Source organism: Polyergus mexicanus, unplaced genomic scaffold (assembly GCF_030449975.1).
Source record: "Polyergus mexicanus isolate NDT 795.1 unplaced genomic scaffold, iyPolMexi1.0 SCAF_5, whole genome shotgun sequence".
Taxonomy (NCBI): Eukaryota; Metazoa; Arthropoda; class Insecta; order Hymenoptera; family Formicidae; genus Polyergus; species Polyergus mexicanus.
In genome coordinates this window covers 10,768,372-10,783,404 of record NW_027223325.1, presented here as the reverse complement: position 1 = coordinate 10,783,404, position 15,033 = coordinate 10,768,372, and the positions used below count along the sequence as shown (strand labels likewise).

Below are 15,033 nucleotides of genomic sequence, written 5' to 3'. Positions count from 1 at the left end.
TTTCGTACAATTTATAAAGTTTATTTCAGGAATCTCATTATAAAAAAAAAGAGAGAGAGAGAGAGAGAGAGAGAAAAGATAAAACAAAAGTATTATTTAACAGAAACTCGCGATTTGAAACATCTTATATATAGGTATATGCAGATAGGAATACGATGATGTTTCAAAATATCTTTGCAGCTCCAGCTTCTTACAAGGATATACAGATCGCCCTTTAAATCCGCTCATCATGAACGCGAAGGATATAACACGGTATTAAATTTAATTGTTATTTCGCGGTTTACGCGCGGCCGGACTTAAGTATCGTTTCGTGTTAAGGGCCCGACGGACGAATGACGTGCTCTCGGAGTCTCCCTTCTCTCTTTTTCTCTCTCGTCGACGCATCGCACGATAGCGCGAGAGTCTCGGATAGGAGCCGGCGGGCGCATCCGGACGGGAATGCGGCAGGAATTCAGGATGCGTCTCCCTCGTGAACGGTAGCCGAAGGGCGTTGATACGTCGAATCGGTAGTAAATGAAACGGGAGGACCGGGGCACGTGGAAACACGGATGGAGACGCGTGTGCGAAGAGTGTATGTGCGCGATAGTGTACGCATGTACGGGTGAGGCAGCCACCCAAGAAGTTTTCGGTTCTTGGTTAATAGCGCGCGATACAGAGAACGGCGGGGCCTCTAAAACTTTGCCGGTCGTGGAGATAAGAGCGCCGGCGGGAAGAGAGTGCTTCGCGCATTCTCGGTCGCTTTCATCGCGACACCGGGATTCCTCCAAGATTTAGCTAATTTAATATTTAAAAAGTGCCCATAACGCTTGAATCTAATAAACTTCCATCATATATCTGTCGTTTGAATTTTTCTCCGTCGGCATTCGTCGTATTAAAAAGACTGGTTTGATCCTCGATTATGTCCTACCCTACGCGAATACGCCTACGGTATATTAATTGTTTGTGAATATATATAATGTTATATATAAATATATCTGGTATTATATACCATATAAGTTATATCAATTTTATTGTATAGAAAAAGAAACATCGATTACAGAGTAATATAAACGAATTAAAATATATCGTAATGGATTTCTTTTTCTATACAATAAAATTAAATATTCTACAAAATATTCCACAAAATTAATCTCTTGGAAAATTTGAAAATTAATTCTTAAACATATAAAATAAATTTCTTTTTATTCTATTTTTGCAAAAACTACTGAGATGTAGCACAAACTGCTGAGCATCGTGTAAATATTTATGATCTCGATGCAAGGATATTCGTCATAAATCCTGTTCGTTGAAGACATCACCGAGCAGTCCTTGAGGTCGTGAGAATGCGAGCAGCGTCTCTTCGAGCTCGAGGAGGCGTTGTCCAAAATCATTCTCGAAGACTCGTTCCATCAACTTGGCTGACACCTTCTCACACACAGTTTAACGCGACTTTTTCAACGAGATGCCGTGTAATAGTATGCATGACCGGGCCAATTACCGCCGAGGTCGCTTCCGTGTCCTCGGCGAGAAATTTCGAGATCTTGCGTCAGGTAGACCGTAACTCTCCCGTGAGTATATTGCGTTCGCGCACGAACGCTCTTAACTTGACACTTCGTTGAGTAACGATATGCCATGCGCGATCATTACTGTTAGCATTTTTCATTTTGACTCGGATCGTTTGTGGAAATAAGTTTCCAAACATTACTCGATTTGTTAACGCGCGTCAAACAATTTTGTAAATTTTCATAATTCACGACAGTATCGAATGGAATTTTTATAAATCACACATAGGATATATATTAAATTATCTGCAAAAAGATTATAATAATTTTATTTCGGTCAATGTTGACATTAAAGTGTTAGATATCACAGAGAAGAGAGATATGCCCATATACATATACACAACTGTGAACGCGCATACAATCAAAAGATTATTATATATCGGCTCAAAATATGCCGTGCTAGTGCTTATGAATTTGTATAAGTCCATGTTTTTGGCTCGTTACAAGCGTCACTCTTAAGCACCGCCGATTTCACGAGCGGAATTACAGCAGCGCCAATCCGGCATGGTTGCGCGCGAAATGAACGCTCGTCAATGCCAATCATTAAATGCGAATTAATGATCCGACCATTGTGCGCGTTTATGCGTCATTTTATCCGTTCGAGCAACGATTAGTGGCGGATTACGAGGCACCGCGATGTCGGAGATAATGCTCGCGCTCTATTCAACGTCCGCCACCGGCTAATTTAAATTCGAACCGCGAAAAAGGACTCTACCGTACTATAATCGAGCCAACAGGATTTGCGAGTGCAGCCGGCACGGCGGAGCCAATTTTCGATTTAATCCAACGACGTATGTTGCGCGATCTATACCAGCGTTATTATTCAGATATCGACTGTATCTCGGCTGTATGCGAGAGAGAGAGAGAGAGAGAGAGAGAGAGAGAGAGAGAGAGAGAGAGAGAGTACTCGTTATGCTAAATTATACTTCATGAAATGAATATGACATTGTCATATGTCCAATAAACTGGGTTACGCTTTAGATTGAAAAAATGACGAGTTTATTCGCGTTACATATGTATGTTTTATTATTACATGTGTAGGTTTTGAAATTTTAATTTAGAAATCTTATCGGTCATTAATATTCGCATCGTTTTATCGAATTAATCATATTCGTATTATATATAAATTTTATTAATGAAACATGATTCTCTCTCTTTAAATATTTTATTATATTGAGAGAAATAGTTATATATTAATCCTATTTGAATTTTCTATTTATGGTAATTCAAATTCCGCAAAAATATACTGTAACAATAAGTTTCGATCAATTGCAAATTTTTATCTCAAAAATCATAGTAAAACATTCGTGACAGAAAAGAATAGCGACGTATGTTTATTTTCGATATAAACGAAAAAATGCAGAAAGTCTAACTCCCGAGCTCATCTTTCTCTCCTCTTCCCTTTCTCTCCCGAACCTCCCAAGTCTCGATTTATTATAGTGGCACGAGGATGATTTTCAAGAGAAGAGTTGAGCTTTCTCGCGAAGAGCGTTCCAAGCTCCGAAGAGATTTATCGCGGAACGTGGATGTTCCGTTAAGGATGCGGGTTAAAAATCAAACGTTGGTCGGATAGACCTTTCCTCTCTCTCTCTCTCTCTCTCTCTCTCTCTCTCTTTCTCTTTCTCCCTGCTTGTACTGTTTCGAACTTGTACATTTGCGTATATACACAACACTGACCGATGTAAGGAGAAGTCGGGGCGAACAGAGTGGCATTGACGACAGCGTGTTCTCATGAGCAACGGTATCGTCGGGGCCGAAAGAAAGGTTGCCTTGTCCTCCCTGCTTTCCTATCGGCAAGAAGAGGATCCGTATACATCGTACCCGTATACGCTAATCGTCATCGAGGATATAGCCCCGGGTTACGATTCGTACCGTACTTCTCTCATTGTCCTAATTTTCGGGCCCGATAATCGCGGCGCGTCATTCATCAGCATCTACTTGTAATAAATACCCTCGGGTCAGGATTGCGCGTTTCTGTAACGATGTGCTACGTCGACGGGTCGAATATATATCACGGTCTCGTCAAAAATTCGGCCTCGCGCGCATATTCGACGAGCTAGATGAGCGAGGAAAGAGAAATTTCCCCAAAGCAGGCCGCCATCGACGAAGATTGACAATGCTATCTATTTTCTGCGCGAATTAAGTCGCTGAGATATTTAATTTTTTGAAACGTAATCGTATTTATTTATTGGGGGGGGGGGGAAGGGATTTATGTAAATTTGTTGACGTAGCAGCTTATATTATAATTGAAAAGAATGAGCAATAATATTTGTGAGATATTAATTTTATCAGCGACTTTGAGAATCGTATTTTGTCTCGTAATATCAGTTAAATTTCTAATTACAAATTGTACATAAATTATTATAAGTAGTACTCTTGAGTTGCCAAGTATATGCAAGCACGCAAACTCTTAAAAGTTAAATTAATAGTTTGAGATACTGTTAAACATTGCAGCACGTGTTTGACTCGTGGAAAATAACGTTGCTTTGATGAACATCCACTGAAGTTTACGTTGTATTTAAATTTGAACTTACTGTCGATAAATATAAGATATTTCGTTCGTCGTTACACAATACTGAAAAGAAAATTTTCTTTTGAAGGGAATGCAATGATTAATAGTAATTGCAATCCGATTGTAGCATCGGTTGTAGATAACTACAGATAACGTTATGCGCAAAAATGTGTGATAAAGTCAAAGGAAATAAATTTCGAAATACCTAAAAGTTTGATTTATAATATTAATAAAAAAAACATGTTCCATTAATCTACACGTTATAAATGTTGAGATAATTTATCAATTGTATTAAAAATTTTTAAAGATTATTGTCAATAAATAGATACAAAGAATTCATTAAATATCAAGAATCTAATTTAGGATTAGTAAGATGACATAAAACATTCGATCAAAGTATACATTCGCAGTTACGCGAATCGTCGATTTAGTCTTTCTTTTAAACCGCAAACTCGGCGTATTATCTGCTATTACAAAAAAAAAAAAAAACGAGAACCGCGCGCAGGTAAACTTTCCCATATTACTCACGGATACGAAACGCAACCCGGATAATCTATAGGGGGTCGTTGCGAGAAAAACGTCCCGCGTAGGAATAATTATAAGCATCTACACCGGAGAAAGTATCTTCAGGGGAGTCCCGGTGAGCGGATGACGACGATCAACGATGCGACGACCGAGCACGATGTACTCCGCGATCGTAAATCCTACCGGTTGTATTAGCGATCCGCGCGAGTACGTACGCGGCTACGTACATTATGCGCGACAGGGCCACAGTAAGTCACCTACCTTTAGGAAAGAAAGAAAGAGAGAGAGAGAGAGAGAGAGAGATGGTCCTCCTTCTCCTCCTGCAGTTAGGAAGCGAGAATAATATGCGCTCGGCGCACGAGCAAAGCGACCGCACGTGAGGAGATTGAGAAGGAAGATGAGAGAAAGAAAGAATAAGAGAGGGGGTGGAGGAAGGAGTCACGTCGCGTGGAGGCCACAGGCTCATTGATCATTTCGATCACTTATGCTAATGTTGTCGGTGAAACTGGTTTGGATGCCATTCGAAGTAATTATTTCACACTTGCAAAACGGTTATGCTGTTATTAGTAGCAGGAAGCTGTTGGGCGCAAAAATGCAGGAGACACGAACGCGAAGAAAAGGCGATGCAATAAAATCTCGGATGCGGATACGTATGTGCTTCCTTTGCATAGATCATCCTTTCCATAACTAGAGATCGATCCCGCCGTTATTTCGATCCCAAACGCAACGGCTTTAATGCAAAAACTCACTTATTACGAAACAAGCTTCTGTTCAATCAGTACAAGTATCATCATTAGAACGTTTTATAGCAATAATTTTATACAGTCATGCCAAATTTTGACATTGTAGGCGAATCTTTAATTTATAGCAGCAGGTTTTGTTTTTTTTATACAATATATTTCTTTCTAGATATACTTTTTTAAATAGACTATATAGTATTTTTTGATATTATATATTTTCACAAAATAATATAACGAATAAATATGTGACAATGTTAACAGATTTGTCGGGAAGAAAGAGGGCAGGAGGTGAGAGGGGGGGGGGAGGGAGGAGAGGCTAATTATGTTGATCTCGTAAATATACCATCTAAATAATTATATCGAGCAATATGTTTCCGCTTGACTAGAAAGAGTATTATCATCTCGAGTGCTCGGAAAATAGCAACGGTTTCCGCGCCATTAGATTAAGGTAGGGTAGTGAATCGAGATTATATATACCGTCAATCAATCACTCTTATGTCTCCCGTAGGAAATGAAAGTGAGAGCTTTTTTCATTATTCTCTAATGTATAATATTGACCTATTATCACCAACTTTATGTCGTAGTCGTTAAGTATCAATATTTTTCACGCCAGTAAAGCAAAATGTTTATGGACATTTTGATGAATTTGCGGAAAATTCTTAGCAAAACTTTTTAAGATATATTTTCCCTCAAGTCTATAACTAAATTAATCTCTTTCGGTTTTTGTTCTCCGGTTTATCTCTTTAATCTCGTGTTTCTCTTCCAATCATAATCATTCCGAGAAGAGAAAGGGTAAGAAAAAAATATGCCGATCAACACCGTGGCCCACGGATGATTTAACGACTCCTTCGAAATTTCGATCGGATCGCAAGGAGGCAAGAGAAACGGTCGATGATGAAGAAGAAACGGAGAAGTTGAAAGATGAGAGTTTATAACGAGCAGTAGCGCACTCGTTGATTTACGGGTCGGTTCCTACGCATGAATCACGCATACTGGATAAAGAAATAGAAGGAACGGTGTGCTCGATTCGAGGAACCGATGTAATGTTCAGAAAACTCCCGGAGCTGTGTAATTGCGCGATGCTGTACCGTGATTAACGTCCAAGAAATCACTCTCCGATCAACGAAAAATGACATTTTTAATGGAAAGAGCTTTTATCGTATAAATTAAAATTGGTATTTCATATATTATACAATCAACGTTATATTGTACATATTTTTAACGCCGAGAATCGCGATATATTTTAATCATGAATAAGTCAATTAAATAAATTACGCAATTGTGCAAAAATCTATTTAAATATAATAACAAAGAAACAGTTTTAACGCAAGAAATATATATATAATACCTTTCTGCATTTATTCTGCATTCTCTTAAAATGCAATTATATTGTCTATTTTTAATTATCTATATCTCAAAGTTACAAACGTACATAATATATTGGGTTGAACGGAAAGTTCGTGCCGTTTTTTCGGTCTTCATCTTTTATGTTAGTAAAAAAGGGAACAAACTTTCCGTTCAACCCAATAGTTCGTTCCATAGGTTCTCGAATAACCGTCAACAGCCGAAAAAACACTTTTCGGTAAATTTGAAATTGGTTTATTTCAAAATCTATGGAGCGAACTACAATCACTTTGATTTCATTTGAAAGATAATTTAATACCGAACAAAAAGCTTCCCACAACCATGGGTCGCAAAATGCTTCCTTAAAAAGTTAGCGCCCAAAAATCTCTAAAATCACGGTTATTTTTTACATTTTTACAAATATTAGGGAAAATATACGTCTTTTAAGAAAAAGTACTTAAACAAAAGTTGTAGAGAATTAAATTATCTTTCAAATGATATCAAATTTATTCTACAATATATAATGATCTTCTTATTGTATTTTATCATTTTAATCTTCTTCTTTAACAGAGAAAGGCCACTCTTTCAAGTCTCACGACAGACTGCGATTTTCCATACCGACTCTGAGAGGCAAAGCAGAAAGCTCAAGGGCCGTTCGAACAGCGCCAATGGCGTATTTCTGCGGGACAAAGCTATCTTCGTGTCTACGCCCATATCGTACAAGGTATGTATGTATTCGTATTTGTATACAATAGGGCATCATAATACGTAATCCGCCTAACGTATTCGCGGTTCGGGAACCTGAACAATCTCCCACGTTCAAGGCGATTCGCGCGTGTATCACCTCTCTTGCACTTGTTCGTACATTCTGCGAAGGTGTGTATAAAGTCGATGCGTCCAATCTCGTGCATCGCAGCATCACATGTGCAAACGCATTTCGCTCACTGTAAATTCATAATGCGCAGGCTCGCATGCCTCTCGCATACCGATTTAATGTGAATTAAAGTGCGAAAGAAAGAAAAGATCGCAACGAGCCGGCTAAATTTACGATTCAGTAAGATACGTTTCAAGATTTTTTAATTTTTATATAAGTGTGTGTATATATATATATATATATATATATATATATATATATATATATATATATTATATTTTAAAGAATTATGTATCTTAAACAATGCTGAAAAGGTTTTACATTAATATGAATATATTAATTATAAATATTTTATTAAATATTTTGAGTATATTTTAAAATATATATATAAGATCGATTAACAGGTATCTATTAATTATTAATCTATAGAATATTATATATATATATATATATATATTATTATATTACGAAACGTAAAATAGGCTATTATCGCCAGAATAAAAAAGCAATTAATTTTTTGAATAAAAAATAATAAATTAACTAAATTATAATTTACTTATAATTGCTTCGTTGTCGGCTGATGCTTCCTCAGCTTCTCTCTTCCCGTCTTGTTTGTTCTTTATTACTCTTTTATAGCACTCATATTCGCTCGTGAAGACACGGTTAATTATGATCGGGCACACATTAATCACCGGAATAAGACGTGCAGCATTTTACATAATACTTCCGACGTTAATCGTACATGTCGCGTATTATATTCTGGAGTATTATATTATATTAAATATAGTAAATGTAAGAAAAATAACGATGTGTAAGAAATAAAGACGCGTCCTTGTATTGTGATGTTTTTGTTGATGTCCATGTTGTAGTCGTATTAATTTCTCGAAGTACGACTTTGAAAAATATTAAAATATATTAAACACGATCATTCCCTATAATTATTACAATAAGTGATACATACAATTAGTTCATCTTTTGTGATATTTTTGGCCGCCCAATTTTTCAATACCGAGTGGATCGTAGCTTCGTAATTTTCACTTTTTTTTATCGCGATATGAAATAAAGTGCGCGTCATATGCAATTAATATCGGGAGTGCTAAATAAAGTCCAGCGCGATCGTCGTATTCCGGTGATTAATGCACGTGCAATCGTAATTAATCGTGTTTTCGCGAGTGAGTGTAGTGTGAGTGCCATGAAGAAGTAGTGAAGAACAAACAAGAGAAGAGGAGAATATTTGAGGAGACATTCGGCGACAGTAACTATACGGTGAGTAATTCATATAATTTAATTAATTAATTATTTATTATTCTAATCTCATCTATTATATCTTGATTTATAACAACACAGAAATAGCATATGTAAGATATTGATTTAGCCGCATATTTCGTATACGATATGTTCGAAATGTCTTGTGTTAACATTGAGCCATATTTCTAACAAGATTCTGATATCCAAGCGCATCTCTCTGTCTGGTGTCAGATGCAACGTAGAGTAAATGTACGAAAATATCTCAACAGTATGCTCGAGGCATGCTCTACAGCGATCATGTAATATCGTTACATATCGCACATTAAAGGTTTACATTCTCGCTGCAGGTATAATTTGCATTTCGAGGACATAATTTATTTGCAATGCGCTTCTCTATAACTTTCGAAACATGCGAAATTCTTGAAAAGTTATAATTATTAAGACAGACTTTTACAATATGAATCCAATGGGATTATTTTTCATCCAAGATAATATCCAAAATCTAAAAATATATTATCTGACAGGGTCACCATTTGAATTTCTATGGCGTTAGATTCCGCTAGTGTTCTAGCTTGGATGCTTGCGCGGTGCGGAACGGAACGGCTCGGAATAATATCATTGAAATGTGGCGAAATAAATATTGCGAAACGTGAGTTGGCGAAGGGCCTCGACTAGTCCTTCGCATCCATGGCTGATCCTGGCGCCGATGAACCGCGCTCGCCCCCTTTATTCTTCCTTTGCATCGAAAATACACCTTCGGCCGAATCACGAAATCCGCGATGTCGTGTGTGCTGTTGTTAGCATGATTCTCGCGTTACCGTCAAATAAGTATCGGTTTATTAAATAGCAAAAGTGGCAAGAAAACAACGAGCTATCGCAAGTACGCATAATATTTAGCTTTCAAATATAACGAGAATAATGTCAAAATTTTAAAAAATATAAACATTTATATACAAATATGAGAAATTTCCGAAAATTGTTTTTGTGTATGCTAAAGCAAAAAAAAATGTGATTTCTATTAAAATTGAATCATTAACTTCGTTATGAAGGCGATTTCGACGAGCGATGATTATATACGTGTAATTCCTAACAGGAATGATGCCTATCGTCGGCTGATAATTATTATTATCACTCGTTTCGCGGATGACCGTACAAAAAAACCAAAGTATTAATTTGCCGAGCGGTTTTGATGCTCTCCCTTCATTACTCGACCGTAGAAATATCTGTCGGGCGTGCAGAGATCGGAAGCCAATTGGAAATCATATAACTATGTTAGCCGTCCATTTAATGCAGGGTATTGCTGGCCCTGCAATTAAAGCGGGCTCAGTTTTAGACGCGTCGATGCGTTTCAATTAAAAGATAATCGACGCGTAAATGTTAATTCAAGTTTGCCGATCGTAATACAAGCGTGCTTCCGATCCCCTGGTAAAATATGATTGAGCAACTAGTTACTCGCGAATGTTGTAAATTAATCTCTAAACGTGACACGTATTCCGTGGAGAACGAAAAGCCGCGATGCACCAAGCACGTCTCGAATCTGCGAATTAAGTTATTCCCGCTAATCGGCTTCCGGACAGCGCGAGCATGATATATATTCGATCGTAAAATCGAAGTTCATTCCGCATTCCCATCTGACTTTCCCTTTAAACACTCTTCTATATATAAAGCAGTCTGCTAGCTTGCCTTTTACGACTCTGCCGCGATGTGACAACGGGGTTAAGAGTCGAGGATGAACTTGAACGCGGCTGGCTACCGCGCGTTAAGATGGACACGACTTGGGACGACTTTATGCTTGCGGTAAGCCGGTATTAGGTCTTAAGCTGGGATTAGTTCCTTCACGTGCGCCGAAAAGTCAAGGAGTTCCCAACGGTAATACCTCGTTTTGTGCTCGGAAGCGATCTGGAAGCGGTCAGAAATTCGAAATAAGATTTATTGATTCTGCAGAAAAAAATAGAACTATTCACAAAATTATTACGGAGATTATCATGAAAATGTCTCTATATATATTATTCTTTTTGATCACGAAGAAACTTTTTTTTTATTTCGAATAAATCAAATTCAATAAAACGTGCCCGCCTTATAAATAATTATGTGAATATTTTTATATGATATTGATTGATCGCACATTTGTATATTTAACGATAATAACCAAACAAATGAAAAAAATTGCATCATTAGATTTTCACTCTATCATTCGAATTGTGATTTTCCAATATCTAATATAACGAGTCGAGATGATACTATGTAATGATGCTTTGAGATATACTTTGAGAATATCTATGCCAGTAATCGATGAGATTAATAGCTATGTGTGATACACGCCAATATCCGCGCTTGCAAAAAGTAATCAATTAAAATCATTATTTTTTTTCATTATATGAATAGTAAAATATTTTAATATTAATTTCACTCTCTCTATTTCTTTCTCGTTTATGATTTAAATATTTTAGACATTCATTTTTGTTGATATATTTTATTAACTCAATGCTCTGCTTTTATTAAACGCTGCAATAAATGTTTATTATAATAATAATTAACATACGCAAGCAATAACGGTAAAGGCATCAATCGTGAGGCAAATAACAAAAGCAACTTTCCGTGACGATGATATATAAGCTTTAATATCTTTTGCACTTGAATCTAGAAACGACACATTTAAAAATCAACTCGGCCTTTCCGCGTCAGGAACGGCTATTAACGTCGTTGTCATAGGATATCAGTCGCGCATTCTCTCTCTTTCTCTCGAGCGCATTCGATGTATCAGTCTCCTCGGTCTCGTAATTTCCTCCACGATATTACCCTACGCCCACCATTTCCTTCGCTGCGATCAGACGGTACTTATCTTCCTTATCCTCGTTTATTTTCTTTCGCTCCTCACCTGCCGTTGTCGTCCGTAATCGTCCGGCTTGGATGCCGATGGTGTCCATGTAGATTTCTATTTAACGGTGTGTCTGGAATAAGAAAGGGATTTCTCGTGGATAGTTCGTAGCGTTTTTATCGTATTGCAGTAAGAACGTCCTGTGTATATCCGTCCTGCGTTGTGTGTATATCCGTGCACATAGCGGTATATACACGTCGTTGAATGCACCGTGCAGATGCTTACCGGTTGAAGACCTTCCTTCTCGTCGGAGAGAACGATCTGCTAGGGATGGGTCAATGATCTCTGACATATGATGCCTATTTATGGGCGAATAAGCTAAGATCGATTCTCGTCGAAGGATATGTTACGAGACGTTTCAACGTAACAACGGTGGCAAGATTTTTATATGGAAAGTGTGGCTTTATATCGTTTCCATTTGACAATATTATATCAAAATTTTGCGCGCAGAAAACCTCACGACCGTCTATCATCTATATATCAGTTATAAACATAAATTATGAAGGAATTAAAGTATTTATATGTTATTTTTTTATTTCAATCATATTCATTTTTCTCAGCAATGATATCCGCTATCCTGGATAGATGATAAATGACCCAAAGTATTTAAAAGTGATTCCCGTTACGACGGACGAAAAGTATCAGATATATTGGGAGAAACGGTCTATTTTGAGGATCATTATTTCCGGATCGGTTTACCACTATTCATTAACGTCAAGCTTTCCAACCTGAGCCGACGCGTACAAACCGCTGAAGCCGCCAGTTGCGTGTTTACACGCGTAAAGGTACCCACGGATAATTATTTTTCCTAGACGCTTCAACCCATCGTATTAATTAACTTTACGGTGCCTGTAAAGCCAGTGATCCGACTCAAATTCGGCATTATTATGTCCTAAATGTATGCGAATATGTCAATGCTAATTGATTACTAGACAGGCATGATTATCTTTAACAGTTGTAATATAAATTTAAGAAATTTAAGAAACTATTCGAATAAATAACATTCTCAGGTTGAAAAAATATATTATTAAATTAATAACAAATATTTTCACAAAGTATTTTTATACAATTTAAAAGTATCTTCCATATTTATTTCGTTCGATTTAAGTGTATATTAAAAAATATAATATGTTTAGAATTAACGCGTTATATGATTTTTCAAATGGATTCTCTTTGTAAGAGATTGGAAAGAACATTCTTTTTAGACTAAAAAAGAAACACGTTTGACATAATTCGAGCCATTTCTCCTTGAATATGTCGATTCGAGAAAGAGTACTCGCCATTGGGAATCATTTCCCATCGATCCAGCAACTATCGATTCTCGTTCATGTCGAAGATCGGGCGTGGCTATAATGAAAAGAAAGATATCTCGGCCACACCGCGGCCACTAAAACGAAGGTGTTGCTACGGCTGCGGCGGCAACGGCGGCCACAGGGACTTTCACGGCTGCCATAATGGATGAGCGTTCTTAATGATTTTTTCGCCGGCGGAGGCATTCGTCATTGAGTAATGATACGCGTACGAGATAAGAGCCGCCGTATGTGCTGGCCAAGAGAAACGAAGGGAAGAGGAGATACATGTTGCTTCAGGCGTCATCGTAAGAAAAAAACAGCCATCGTACGTAGAATGCGCTTGAAAAAATGCGGATCAGTAGCAGAAGCGTGTTCCTTGATGAAATTTTGAGTCTTGCGTGACAAAAATTGATTGCGAATTTAATTACAGGATATTTACGGGGACATAATTGCTAAGAGTTACAAAATTCTGACACAGCCAACCTCGAAAATTAAATTTAAATAAATTTTAATAAATTTTAAATTTTTTTAAAAATTATCGAAAACTAGAGGGGATAATCTTTTAAATGCTAAGTAGATTTATAATCCTTGATAACCGTCGCGTAAGTGAATTCTTTTTAAATGTAGTTCCCCACTTTATTTTGTACAGGGACAATGTATATTCTACAAGCCGCTGACGTTCAAAGAGTTCGTTCTAAGACAGCAAGTCTTTGCCTTTTGTCATATTTCATTAAGCCTCTCGAGGCGAGCACGTCGCAAAGTGCGGGCAAAATAAACGAGGAAAACAGGCGAAAAGAGAAAAAAGGAATCGCGGATGCAAGCGCGACGCTTCGGGCGTCTTCGCTTTGCCGGAGAAAAGCATTCGTTGCACAGCGTCGGTTCAGTTTTCACGTTGACAGTTTATTTCAAGAAATTGTGAGACAGGCTTTGTCATACGTTCACGAGCGCGTTCCGCGTGCCTATGTCGCGCATAACTTCGCATTAATTAATAATCGCGAAGCTATGCGGTGACAAGAATTTTTGATACCACATCTGTGTCTTTCCGCGAGATACGATCGCCGATGATCCCGTTTTGTCGCTGATAAAATCTGCGCTCTTTTCTGTACTTCTAATCACTTTACACGGCTCTTTTCATAATCGGAATGCTGTAGTACTTCGCGATAAAAGAGAAGAAGAAAATAATTTTCGACGATAAATACAATAAGCGTCGTGGGCACTCTCGCCGGTCAAGACTCGTAGAAATTAAATATTTGCGTTGTACAGCTGTACCCAACTGAATTCATCAAGAAGATCAAGAAGACTATCTTCTACTGAGTATGTTTGAATATCTCTAGGACTAATAAATATCAAAGAGATAGAACGTGAGAAGAAGCATAGAAAGGGAAGAGATTTCTTTCTTTTAAGATAATACTTTCTAATATTTTTTGATCGTAATAACACTTGTCATTCGATAAAAATTACTTAATTTTTTACCAAGACAATGTTATTGATCTTTTACATTATTTTACGCATATATATCAGCATTATTTCGGTACAACTATTAAAATCAAACACAGACTGCAATAATATTATAACACCAGATTTTTACAGATTTTACAGATTTTATCAATTAAATATATTATTGACACAAAGTAAATAATGTCAAATTAAGTAACGTTAAATTAATATCTTGTATTTATGATTAACCGTGCTGGACATTCCGGGTCGCTGAGCGGTTTTGCAATTATTATTAATTATATCATATACGAGCATGAAATACCTTCCTATACCGTCAACATATCTATAATAATGACCCAAGTACCTAGGATGCCGAGAGCGATGATTACCGGTGTGGAAGGTCTCATCAGAGATGTCGATAAATTAATCGTGCACGCGCTTATATTAATTAAGCATAGGATGGACAAATCATTAATTAATTCGCGACGTATTAACGTTTACCGCTGTATCCCTCGTTCCCTCCCTAAGGACGTTTCCACATGTTCTCGACATTCTTTCACGAATACGTGCCACAAGGGGAAATGAAAAAAAAAAAAACTCGATCGGCCATTGATTATTAATGAAGACGACTTATTGAGACGG

At 37.3% G+C, this 15,033-nt stretch overlaps 1 pseudogene; it reads left to right on the top strand.

Annotated features, from left to right (window-relative positions):
- LOC138933605 (uncharacterized) overlaps positions 1–15,033 on the top strand; it is a 74,161-nt pseudogene that overhangs the window by 4,624 nt on the left and 54,504 nt on the right.